Genomic DNA, 14,206 nt, shown 5'->3' with positions numbered 1-14,206 from the left:
ATTGTAGGAGCAGACTGTAGTTTCTATTAGACATGTGCACTGGAAATTTTCATTTCGATTGGTTTTGGATGCATCCATTCTTTGAAGAATTTCATTTCATCATATTCATTATGTTGACCCGATTCATTTTGTATCTTTGGCATTCATTTCGTATTTTTGTTGGCCAGGGTTAATTTGAATATTTTGCAGTTGTCCCAGAAGATTGCTATTTATTTGATATATAATAACGAATTGGAAGAATTTGATATTTTTGGATACAAGCCCAACCCACCAGGAGACATGACATGAGCTGATTGCACAATATTGACTGGTGTAATGTATATCCAAATTAATGGATGGAACGAAATTCAGATCTATTTGGTTTCCGAATTATCAAGCGAATTTGAAAATTGAATGAACTTCCCCATGTGTTTAAACTACTATTGTATCATGGGACGTCATCCAAATTAAACGAATAAAACAAATGCATTTGTTAATCTCCTTGTAACTTAACTCAGATTCATTGTCATTCACTTCTGTATCCATTCGGAAATTTGGATGCATCTGAAAATTTTATTTTTGTTAAATCAAATCAAAACGAAATGAATTGCACATGTATAGTTCCTATCTTGAGTGCCAGACAATGTCTGGACTGTAGGGGCAGAAGAAGCAGAATATAGTTACTATCCTGAGTACCAACCAGTGTTTGGACTGTAGGGGCAGAAGAAGCAGACTATAGTTACTATCCAGAGTACCAACCAGTGTTTGGGTTGTAGGAGAAAACTATACTTACTATACTGAGTACCAGCCATTGTTTGAGTTGTAGGAGTAGAGTATAGTTCCTATCATAAGTACCAGCCAGTATCTGGAGTGTAGGAGTGGACTATAGTTACTATCCTGAGTAGCAGGTAGTATTTGGGATATAGGAGCAGATTGTGTTTGCCATCTTATATGAAGGATTGCAGAGTGTTCAGTGGACTTTGCTTACTCCTGAAATTCTGGAGCTTTTATCATTTCAAGTTAATGAGGCTGTATGAATACTGTGGATAATTTGGCTGGTCAACAAAGCAAGGAAAGAGATGGGCACAGCAATACAGAGAACTGCCTATCAAAGATTTCCTGAACTGGTTTGTGTTATATGCAGTTTTCCACTTGTATAGACCTTTTCTAGTCAATTTGAAGCTATCACAGCTAATGTGCCATTTCGATGTCACTGCTTTTTAGAGGGATCACAAGGGAGAAATGTCACCAGCACACCAATGTTTTCCAATATGAGTCCAAGGCTTTAATAAGCAATCACATAGTTACAGCAAGAGCTCTTGCTTCTCGGTTTCAGCCAATGGTCACTGCAGCACCCACCTATTCCTGCCCGTTAAAAAGGTTTTTGTTGGCGTTCTATTTACAGGAGATCCTCTATAACTCACTGTACAGTACACCTAACAATTGCTGCTGAATCTTCTACAATCTTCTTTAGGTTTACAAAAACGTTGTAATTTGAAACCTACTTAAACTCTCTAATCAATTTGTAACCAACCAGGCAGGCCCATGCGCTAGTTGTTGGTAAATCTAAGGGAGATTATCCAGTCTGATTGTAAAGTTTGCAGTGAGCTTTAGAGATTGGTGCTTAGCATTATCGGAGTGGCCCAACAAAGTGTTTCTTCCTTTTTACTTGAATCCCTGCCCTTGTATACTCTGTGCACCCCCTGTTAGGTTATGGTAGTTCAATTGTAGCACCCAAGTGTCCCTCCACAGAGGGACAATCCCTCTTTTAGAACCAAATCACCCTTTCCTTATCGGCTATCCCTGTTTTTGATCTAAAATAAGTACATCTCTAAAAAAATTTGCTATTTAACTACCAAAAGTGCTATATTTATAAACTATAAGTGCTATACTATATAAACTATACTATACTATATAAACTACACTTTTCATCCAACATCTATATTGCACTTTCTATTTTGAAAATCCAGCATAAGGAAAAGGTTGTGGTAGAAAGAAGCACTTTGTAATTTTTTGCATATTTGTGGTTGCAAAAGTTGGGGTGTGGCAGGGCTATTATCATTTGTCTTTAGGCCCCATTCATACTTGTGAATGGGGCCATTACTGATTACATACAGGAGACCCAGTGGAGGTTCCTGGCCACCCTCATGTAATCACGTTTGGAGCAGACTATTTATGTCCAGGGTCAATCGGCAATTGCTCCATGAGCTCCTTGCTGCGATCAGCTACGGGAGCTGTCAGCCTCCCATTTCTTTCAAAGGTCTGCTGCCCAAAATTATTTGCTGTGTCTACCACATTTGTAATGGCCCCAGTTGCATGTGTAAATGGGACTTTATACTGTGTGCTAAATGGTGTCCCTCTTTCTCATCTCAGAAGGTTGGGAGGTATGGAAACATGTACCACAGGCTAAAAAACTATGCTTCTCTACCCACATAAGTTCTCCAGTTTTCTTCATATGATAAACTAACTACACAGCTCCATAGTTCCCTATGTTTAGTGATGATATTGCCAAGAGAGTTATTTAATTCTGACAAGTGCACAGATCTATCTATCCTTTGCTAAATCGTCTATAAACTGTCAAGAATGCTTAACGTTGCTTGATAGGATATAATCTTGAGTATCTTCCTGCCGTGAAACACGAGCAGCTCATTGCATATTTATCAGAAGTAGTTACTTGTGCTTACAAGAAGCCAGTGTCATGATGAAATTAAATAAAAGAGCACATCTTGATGGAAAACAATTATGCTAATAGCATTTATCACAGCAGCACTGAATAATGTAGCTCTAATAGGAGGGTTGTAAAGAGGCTTTTTTGTCAAGGAAACTCTGTCTAATGCATTCTCAAGACACCAAAGACTACTTAGAGCAACCGCTCATAACGGGGCATTTTCATATTACTTTCTATTGTTTTTAAAGTGCTGTCCTACCTGGGAATGTATACAGAATGACATGTAACAGAAAGAATATTGAACATGCTTCCATTAATTTCAGGTACCTGTAAAGAGTTTCAAAGGGCATTTAACCAGTTTGTAAGACATTTTTAGCAGCATTTTTAAAACTTCTTGATGAGAAAAAGTAACCCTTAAGTATGTTTGCTGCACTTTTTTAAACGGTAACTTTGATAAAAAGGGGAACTTGGCACTTGTGGGAAAATATTCGCCTAGTGCTGAATTTACGCTTTCTGTTTTCTAGATTCTAGGTACACAGCCTGTAGGATGAGTCCTCAGTTCTAAGTGTATTAGATAAGGCCTTCCCATGTTCTACTGGGAACCCCATATTGTATTGTGCAGGAACAATGACACATTAACACTTGTTCTGGGATTCTGTACGTTTAAAATGTATCTAAATACAGAAACAAAATTTGCAATATTTTTCAGCTTACTAGTCCTTGGATGTGATGGCTGCATTTGCTTTCTATTTTCTGGCTTTTTTCCCCCCTATATTTTCACCTGGTGATAAGGCCACCAGCACACTCCTGCTGGAACAACGTAATTACAGTGTGTATAAAATATATGTATATCCAAATAAAATGGTGCAGAGCTAAGTGATGTTACACGTTAATACACACAATAATATGCTATTTCAAACTTATGCGAATACGTGATATCACTCTGAAGGTGATCATTAAATATTTAAATTAGTTCAATGTGGTTGTGTGGATCATATAGAGATCACAATTCCAGGTGAGTGGACGTCCTGATCCGGGAGTGACAATTGGTGCAAACCACACAGGTGGGTGAAAAACGCACTCACCAGATGTGCGTTTAAGATACGCAATAAATAATCCTGCGTCACCAGGCCATAGATAGGTCATCAGATCACGGGTCGGGTTACCCCACGGATCACCATCCAAGTTCCACAGAAAAAAGGTCACCAGGATCCGCTACCAGTTATCACCACCAGGGTCATATTTTCCTCCAAATGGGCACTGCGAATTATAGCACTCACACAGAGTGCCCAATAAGAGACCACATAGCGTGATACTGCTTAAGGTACCTTTATTCAAGGATAGTGGGTGTATAGTACATAACAAAAAAATTCCTTATCCCTATGACTACATGCATCGCACGAAACGCGTCAGTGGGGCTGCAGCAACAGGACATCCAACCACCGCAGGTGGACACTTTGGAATTTATGGTCAGTAACTTTTTGGAATTTTTTTGTTATGTACTATACACCCACTATCCTTGAATAAAGGTACCTTAAGCAGTATCACGCTATGTGGTCTCTTATTGGGCACTCTGTGTGAGTGCTATAATTCACAGTGCCCATTTGGAGGAAAATATGACCCTGGTGGTGATACCTGGTAGCGGATCCTGGTGACCTTTTTTCAGTGGAACTTGGATGGTGATCCGTGGGGTAACCCGACCCGTGATCTGACGACCTATCTATGGCCTGGTGACGCAGGATTATTTATTGCGTATCTTAAACGCACATCTGGTGAGTGCGTTTTTCACCCACCTGTGTGGTTTGCACCAATTGTCACTCCCGGATCAGGACGTCCACTCACCTGGAATTGTGATCTCTATATGATCCACACAACCACATTGAACTAATTTAAATATTTAATGATCACCTTCAGAGTGATATCACGTATTCGCATAAGTTTGAAATAGCATATTATTGTGTGTATTAACGTGTATCATCACTTAGCGCTGCACCATTTTATTTGGATATACATGTATTATTGGAGGTTTTTCTTGGTTATCTTTTTTGGTGTATCAGCAGCTTATTAATATTATTAATATTGTTGTGTATATATATATATACTTCCATTTTTATTTTAAGGTAGCGCTCACTAAATACCCTTTACAACATTATGTATAAAATATAGATAACTGAAATGAATCCTTGTCATTATAAAGTAACACACTTCATTCTGTGGGGACTGCAGGTCTCAACCAGCCAATGCTACAAATCTACACTGGCTGGAAAAATGTCTGATATGGACACGGTATTGCCATAGCAACCCATATCATTGGAAGTGTAGTCATGGAACAAGACAGCGGTGTTGCTATGCACCAAAGCCTAACAGCTAAAGGGACTAGTAGCTTTTTTTTCAAAAAGTGAGCATAATGCTTATAGTCCTATAGACCTAAGAAAGTATCATGGGTGTCTACTATATTTTTTTCATAATATATACATTATATTGTCAAAAGTATTGGGACACTCCTCCAAATCATTGGATTCAGGTGTTCCAACCACCTCCATGGCCACAGGTGTATAAAATCAAGCACCTAGGCATGCAGACTGCTTCTACAAACATTTGTGAAAGAATGGGTCGCTCTCAGGAGCTCAGTGAATTCAAGCATGGTACCGTGATAGGTTGCCACCTGTGCAATAAGATCATCCATTAAATTTCCTTGCCACTAAATATTCCACAGTTTACTGTTAGTGGTATTATAACAAAGTGGAAGCAACTGGAACAACAGCAACTCAGCCACAAAGTGGTAGGCCACATAAAATGACAGAGCGGGGTCAGCGCATTCTGAAGTGCACAGTGCGCAGAAGTCGCCGACTGTCTGCAAAGTCAAAAGCTAAAGACCTCTAAACTTGGTGTGGCCTTCGGATTGGCACAACAACAGTGCATAGAGAGCTTCATGGAATGGGTTTCTGTGAATGAGCAGCTGCATCCAAGCCTTACATCACCAAGTGCAATGCAAAGCGTCGGATGCAGTGCTGTAAAGCATGCCGCCTCTGGACTCTACAGCAGTTCTTTGGAGAGATCAGTCACAAAATTATGGTGTGGGGTTGTTTTTCAGGGGTTGGGCTTTTGGACATTTTGGATAATTTCATGCTCCCAACTTTGTGGGAACAGTTTAGGGATGGCCCCTTCCTATTCCAACATGACTGCGCACCAGTGCACAAAGCAAGATCCATAAAGTCATGGATGACTGAGTTTTGGGTGGAGGAACTTGACTGGCCTGCACAGAGTCCTGACTTATTTATTTTGTGAAAACGTTTTAGGCAGGTGTGAAAAAACGCTGTAAATTAAGAATGCTTTCAGATTATCAATTAACAAAATATAAAGTAAATTAACAGAATAGAAATTCAGTCAAATCAATATTTTGTGTGATTACCATTTGCGTTCAAAACAGCATTAATTCTTCTAGGTACACTTGCACAAACATTCTCGCTAGACATGAACATTGTTAAAGTGTTACTAAACCCAGGACCCTGCATTTACTATCTCTGGTCTCCCACAGTACACAGAACATGGAAATGCTATTATTGTAGTAAATATAAACTGCTAAATACCTTTTCTCATCAGCAGTTAGAGCAGTCATGTGACTTCTATCAGTGTTCAGAAAAAGCACTGGTTAAAGCTTGTAGGAGGAGTTTTCTTTCGGCTCTAGGAGGATGCAAAACCCCTGACCTCTGTCTGGACAGTGCTGATCGGCCCTGTGCTGATCACATGCACTCTCCCAAGAAAATCTGTCTAGCAATACACACTAAACTGAGCATGTGCAGAATGGCTACGGTTCAGTATGTCTTATCAGGAGATGTAGAAACGTGGACATTTGAACAAGAGGAGGAGCAGAGAAGACAGGATCAAACTGCCTTTTTACACAATGCAGAGGATTAACCCCTTAGGGAGGAGGGCACATGTTTTCTATACCTAGAAGTTACAGGTATTTTGCATTGGTTGGGATAGCATAAGGATCAATGAAGGATCACTGGAAAGGTGAAGATCAGTAAGATGTTTTTTTTTTTTTTTTGGGGGGGGGGGTCCTCAGAGACAGTGTCTCATTAATTTACATGAACAGAGTAAATTTTAGCAGCGCAATTCCATCTCCAACAAACCAGTTGGTCTTTTCTCTATATTCTACATAGCAGGAGCACACACTTCTCAGTATCCATGCCAACAGTAACATGGCTCCATTAGTGCATAGAGATATCCTTCTCATATGCTAGGTAGTATAAAATTGAAGGACACTGGAGGTTTCTACATTTTTTCATGCCTCCTCTTCCCCTACGTATTGCACCCCATACTGAAAATGTCACTTGTGGTTTGGCATGCAAACAATTGGATAATATTTAAATGACCATGTGACTACTATATGCACACAAGGGTAAGCTATCTTGGTCGCTTGCACTGAATTTCTACTAAGGGAGCATTGCAGCATTGATCCCTTGCAATTATAGACCATAACATGGTCTTTAACAAAATGGGTACATTTAGTTCTCATAAATATGGAGGTAGTTTTGAACACATTACACAACTCATTATATATGTATGCAGGTATATGGAATTATAGATGTAAGCCTTTAAAATAGTGAAAAGCAACAATCTAACACTGTGGTTACTGTATCCAAAGCCATTCAGCCATGTTTGGTTTGATAATATCACCATATTACTGTGACCTAGTGTACAGCTGCGTAATTGGCGAACCCATAATTTTATATAGTCGCACTCCTGTGTTTTTTTAAAGCTTTATTGAAAGCATTGTTTACACTAAATTATTATAAAATACTATGTAAACCACATGCAGATGTAGAAATGCAAAGCCACTCACCACTTAAACCACATATTCAAAAAGCTTTGTAGCAGGGGTAGGCAACCTTTGAGAGGTGGAGATCTACCTGAACAATATGAAAGAGATCAAAGATCACTGAGATTCAGCGCACTTTTTTAGGTACATTAACTAGCAAGGTCTAACTAAATAGTAAGGAAAACTTAGAAAAATATAATAAAACAAGTGTCACTGTAAAAATATAAGCTTAGCCTTCCTTAAAAAGTGGACAGCCTCAGTCAGTAGAGCAATGGATAGTGTCTGTATGGCAGTGGACAGTGTGTGGACAGTGTCGGTAGGGCAAAGAACAGTGTCAGTAGGCAGTGGATGGTGTCAGTAGGACAGTGGACAGTGTCAGTAGGGCAGAGGACAGTGTCAGTAGGCAGTGGATAGTGTCAGTAGGACAGTGGACGGTGTCAGTTAGCAGAGCAGTGGATGGTGTCAGTAGGACAGTGGACGGTGTCAGTTAGTAGAGCAGTGGATGGTGTCAGTAGAGCAGGGGACAGTGTCAGCATGTCAGCAGTGCAGAGGATAGTATCAGTAGGGCAGTAGACTGTTTCAGAATTTTTTTTATATATATATTACTATTTTTTACAATGTTATAGTATTTTTTACATTTTTATTTTTAAAACATTTTTAGGAGCCCTGTTGGGGGGCTTTGGTGAAATATCAGGGGTCTAAACAGACTCCTGATGTCTCACATTTGGAACAGAGAAAGGGACTGAACACAGATTCCCCAGTCCCTTTCTCTGCAGCCTCAGCTGCACTGGACAGTGCGATTTTTTTGAGCAGTGTATTAAAGATTAGATGAATACAAATGCACAGAAAAAAACAGTAGCCTAAGTGAGAAGGAGTTAATTAGGGCTGATTATAGTAAAATAAGGGATTAAACAGGAGCAAATTGTATTTAAAATTTTTTTAATTACTTGTCAGGTTACTTTAACTGATTTCTTCTGCAGATCTGGGGTTGATCAGAGACATATACATTTTGTTTGATTTGTTTTTCCGTTACAATTCAGATTTCATTTTTGGAGATTCAGATGTATATGTTGGACAAAGTAACGAATGTCAACAAATCAGAAAATAAGTTATAATGAAGTAATGAATGCATTCCTTTCCATTTGGCTAATTTGGATGACTTCACATGATGCAATAGTAGTTCGAGCCTATGGGGAAATTAACTAAATTTTCAAATTAATTTGATAATACAGATTCGGATAACAAATGGATCTGAATTTTGTTCCATTCGTTAATTTAGATGCAAATGATGCCAATCAATATTGTCCAATCAGCTCATGCCATTTCTCTTGGTGGGTTGGACTAGGTTCAGATGGATTTGAATCCTTCCAGTTCAAATCCATCTAATTTGATAATATGAGCAATCTTCAATAAAAACTGCAAATGTTTTTAATATACCCGGACCAACGCATATAGGAAATGAATTCTGAAGATACAAAATTAATTCCGAAAACAAATCAGTTCAACATAAAAAATATGTTGAAACAAAATTCTTCAATGAACAAATGCATCCTAAACATGCACGTCTATTATTATATTATTATACAGGATTTATATAGTGCCAACAGTTTGCGCAGCGCTTTATAAAATAAAGGCAGACTTTACAATTACAATACAATTTGGTTCAAGAGGAATCAGAGGGCCCTGCTTGTTAGCGCTCACAATCTAAGAGGGAGGGTCAAGAGATAAGTACAAAAGGTAATAGCTGTGGGGGATGAGCTGATGGAGAAAGTAAAAAACAGTGTATAAGTTACAGTATCTCACAGAACTGAGTACACGCCTCACATTTTTGTAAATATTTTATTATATCTTTTTATGTGACAACACTGAAGAAATGATACTATAATACAATGTGACGTAGTGAGTACACAGCTTGTATAACAGTGTAAATTTGCTGTCCCCTCAAAATAACTCAACACACAGCCATTAATGTCTAAACCACTGGCAACAAAAGTGAGTACACCCCTAAGTGAAAATGTCCAAATTGGGCCCAAATAGCCATTTTCCCTCCTCAGTGTCATGTGACTCGTTAGTGTTACAAGGTCTCAGATGTGAATGGGGAGCATGTGTGTAAAGTTTGGTAATATCGCTCTCACTCTCTCATACTGGTCACTGGTCATACTGGTTCAACATGGCACCTCATGGCAAAGAACTCTCTAAGGATCTGAAAAAAAGAATTGGTGCTCTACATAAAGATGGCCTAGGCTATAAGAAGATTGCCAAGACCCTGAAACTGGGGAGCAGCACGGTGGCCAAGATCATACAGCGGTTTACCAGGACAGGTTCCACTCAGAACAGGCCTCGCCATGGTCGGCCAAAGATGTTGAGTGCACTTGCTCAGCGTCATATCCAGAGGTTGTCTTTGGGATATAGACGTACGAGTGCTGCCAGCATTGCTGCAGAGGTTGAAGGGGTGGATGGGTCAGCCTGTCAGTGCATCACATTGATCTGCAGACTAAGGACATGGATTATTGGAGCCATGTCCTGTGGTCTGATGAGACCAAGATAAACTGATTTGATTCAGATGGTGTCAGGCGTGTGTGGTGGCAACCAGGTGAGGAGCACAAAGACAAGTGTGTCTTGCCTACAGTCAAGCATGGTGGTGGGAGTGTCATGGTCTGGGTCTGCATGAGTGCTGCCGGCACTGGGGAGCTACAGTTCATTGAGGGAACCATGAATGCTAACATGTACTGTGACATACTGAAGCAGAGCATGATCCCCTCCCTTCTGAGACTGGGCTGCAGAGCAGTATTCCAACATGATAACGACCCCAAACACACCTCCAAGACAACCACTGCCTTGCTAAAGAAGTTGAGGGTAAAGGTGATGGATAGGTCAAGCACGTCTCCAGACCTAAACCCTATTGAGCATCTGTGGAGCATCCTCAAACAGAAGGTGGAGGAGCGCAAGGTCTCTAACATCCACCAGCTCTGTGATGTCATCATGGAGGAGTGGAAGAGGACTCCAGTGGCAACCTGTGAAACTCTGGTGAACTCCATGCCTAAGAGGGTTAAGGCTGTGCTGGAAAATAATGGTGGCCACACAAAATATTGACACTTTGGGCCCAATTTGGACATTTTCACTTAGGGGTGTACTCACTTTTGTTGCCAGCGGTTTAGACATTAATGACTATGTGTTGAGTTATTTTGAGGGGACAGCAAATTTACACTGTTATACAAGCTGTACACATTGTAGCAAAGTGTCATTTCTTCAGTGTTGTCACATAAAAAGGTATAATAAAATATTTACAAAGTTGTAAGGGGTGTACTCATTTCTGTGAGATACTGTAGATGCAGGATAGGCTTCTTTGAAGAGAAGGTTTTTCAGGGATTGTCTAAAGGTGGATAGATTAGGAGATAGTTGATTTACTAAAGACTAACTGACTAATCGGCTATTCACTTTGCAAGGGAAGTTGCACATCGAAAGGGAATTTTCTCCAGCGCTTAGTGAATGTGGTGCAGTTTACCTTAGCAAAGGATGCTCAGTCACATGAAAATGTAAAAAAGCAGGTCCCCCTTGGTCTACCTTGACCTCTTGAAGGCCAAGCTGACCTGGATAATAGTCAATGAACGTCTGACTGCTATTTTTCATGATAGGATGGCCTACTTTGAAAAAACCTGGGATCCTTGGATGAAATATCTCTCAGCACTGTCCTAGGCTGGATGGTGGACAATATGTGGAATCTATAAACAGTACAGGTCTTATACCTTGTGCCTGGCTGCCCGCCGGTTCCTCCTCCTCCCTGCGTCTTTTCTTTCTTCTTTCTCCCTCTCTATTCTTCTTCTATCTCTCTTTTCATTCTTCCCTTCTTCGCTCTTTTCTTCATTCCTTTTCCTTTATGTTTCTTTCCCTGTTATCGGATATAGTTAACTAAAGGCCATGGGGAGTGTCCCCCCTTATGGCCTGCTGAACATTGGAGGGAGGCCGACTCTCCATACAGGTCGTGGTAGTCTCTGACGCCAGGCCTAACGAACAGTTTTACTTTAGTTTTCATTATCTCTTTCATTATCTCTCTTCCTTTATTGTTACGGGCCATACATTTACAAGTCCCAATGGAACCCTTTTGGCTTCCATTGACTGATTGGAATATTGCATATTGTGCATTGTTTGTATCAGTCCAAATGAGTTGCAGTTTTTTTGAGAAATGGATGTAAAATTTTCTGGACTGGCTTGTAACTCCTAAGGTAGGTCCTTTTCTAAGGTAAAATGAATAAACACCATTGAAATGAAAATGTAAAAAACCCCAGCATTTTGCTTGCACATAATCAGATGATGGAAGTCATCAGACCTTCACATTAATCAGCAAGCTCTTGGAAAAAGTCTGTTTGCCTTTAGTAAATCACTGTGTAGAATGAGGCATGCTAAGTCAATAAAGGGGGAAGATTGGCTGTATTACATTTCGATTCAGGCCACAACACCCACAAGGGCATTGCCCTACTTTCCAATAGGACAAGCTGGGATGTTGGTCTTACAGCAGGGCTCCTGTCAGCCCACCAGAGTTAGTCCAGAAACATCAAAGCTGGAGACCAAATATGATCATCTAGTGCTTTATAAGAATATAGCTGATTATTTTTCTGTAAATCCAAAGCATTAGCATTTTGTTTCTATACTGGATTGTCTAGATTTTAGCTAATAAAACATTAGCTGATTTGGTCTCCATCTTTGATCTTTCTACATGTGTACATTTCCCCTACCTTGATGGAAAATTGTTCAGAGTACTGGTAAAAATGACTCCTCTTGAGTTCAAAGTGTCAGATAGATCTGAAAATTAGAATACCACAAACCCTAAAGAAAATATACGCTTCTATAGTACTAGTTGTTAAAATGATACAGATCTATGAATACAGTATTACAGGTTTCCTTGTGCAAAGGACAGGAAGTAAAACCTCATAAACCATTGACTGTGGTATTCTTTTAGTCACTTGACATTTAGCAAAGTGCAAAATAGACTTTCATTTTAAGAGATAAGAGAACCAATCCCTTACATGTATTTTACAAGGTAAATGTAGGTGTTCAAAAGGCTTGGTGCTGTCTGATTAACCACACCGTTTAGAAATACTTTACAGCTATAGCAATAATATATAAAATGACAATAGAATAAAGCTGAACTTCAAACACCAATAAGTTAGGTTACATATATGTTGCAAAAAAATCTAAAAATTACTCTGTTATCTTTCTTAAAAATCACAGGCATCCCTGCTAAAGCATATCGTTCACCCCTCATGCTGCCTGGGCTGCTAATGTCCTCTTTCTGGGCTACCCTCAGCATGCAGCACTTCAGGAAATGTCAGGCACCTGGGCCCCCAGCATGCTGTGGTTCTTTCTTCTGACCCCTACAGTGCAACAGGACATTTTAGTGATATAGGGACCGGAAAAAGGAACCACAGAGCACAGCGAGGGACTGAGCCATACTGTCTATAAAACATTTTTAGCATGTCACAGACTTCCAGGTGTGCTAAATGCTGAAGATGTTTCAGCCAGTGCAGCTCATTATTATTATTATTATTATACAGTATTTATAAAGCGCCAATAGTTCACTCAGCGCTGTACATTACAGAGGGGGACAGAACATGTGACAGAACAATACCAATACAATGCAAAACATGAGGGGATTGAGGGCCCTGCTCTTTCGAGCTTACAATCTAGGAGATAGTAGATTGGCAGATAGGCAGAATAGTAATTAGCTCCATCCACTCCCCCTGTACTTTTTTCCGTGGATATTTTTCTTATACCGACAATAGAATCAGGCTAAAATGAACACAAAAACACCTGTTGCTAATGAATATAGAATACAGTGCAAAAGTTTTAGGTAGGAAAACAACTCCAAACATGCGGTCAATATCATTGCAAATCAGTGCATAATTTGTTAGACATGCATTTCTTTTGAATTTTGGGTTGCTATTCTGTCTCTCAGTGTTACAATACACCTACCATTTGATTTTTAGACTGATCATTTCTTTGTGAGTGGGCAAACATTCAAAATCAGCAGGGGATCAAATACTTATTTCCTTCACTGTATATATATATATTTATATATATATACAGTATACATACAGTCAGGTCCATATCAGGGGCGGACTGTCAGCTCATGGGGCCCCCGGGAAATAGGGGATCATGGGGCCCCTGTGTCCTTGCCCAAACTCAAAAAAGCATATGAAAAAGGTACCAGGGGCATCTCATGGGGCCCCTTACTGACCCCGGGCCCTCGGGCAGTGCCCGAGTTTCCAAATGGTCAGTCTGCCCCTGGTCCATATATATTTGGACACAGGCACAATTTTCATACTTTTGGTTCTGTATGCCACCAGAATAAATTAAAACAAAACAATCCGAATGAATTTGAAGTGCACACTATCAGCTTTAATTCAGTATTATCAGGTGAATCCCAGCCAACCAATTGCTGCACCTGGGCCTCCAGAAAATAAAGTCTAGGCTCAGGAACCTCCAGCCCCCCCCCCGACTCCTTGCCACATTGCAACGTGGACAATTTTATACTTGCCGCCTGTTTTTTCCAAATAAGACTCCTAAACTGTGTCTCTATGCGATGAAAACATTTCTTAGGAATCCATATGGGAGAATTATGAAAGTTATAAAGATGTTGCGGGGCCCAAATCATTTTAATTAAATTGACCCTACCCACCACCAACAGAGGGAGTTTGCACCAACTGTTACACTTCAATTTCTGCTGATAGAGTAGA

Source organism: Staurois parvus, unplaced genomic scaffold (genome assembly GCF_062004578.1).
Source record: "Staurois parvus isolate SC_StPar_1 unplaced genomic scaffold, SC_StPar_1.0 ptg001160l, whole genome shotgun sequence".
In the NCBI taxonomy this organism is placed as follows: domain Eukaryota; kingdom Metazoa; phylum Chordata; class Amphibia; order Anura; family Ranidae; genus Staurois; species Staurois parvus.
This window is presented reverse-complemented; position numbering follows the sequence as displayed.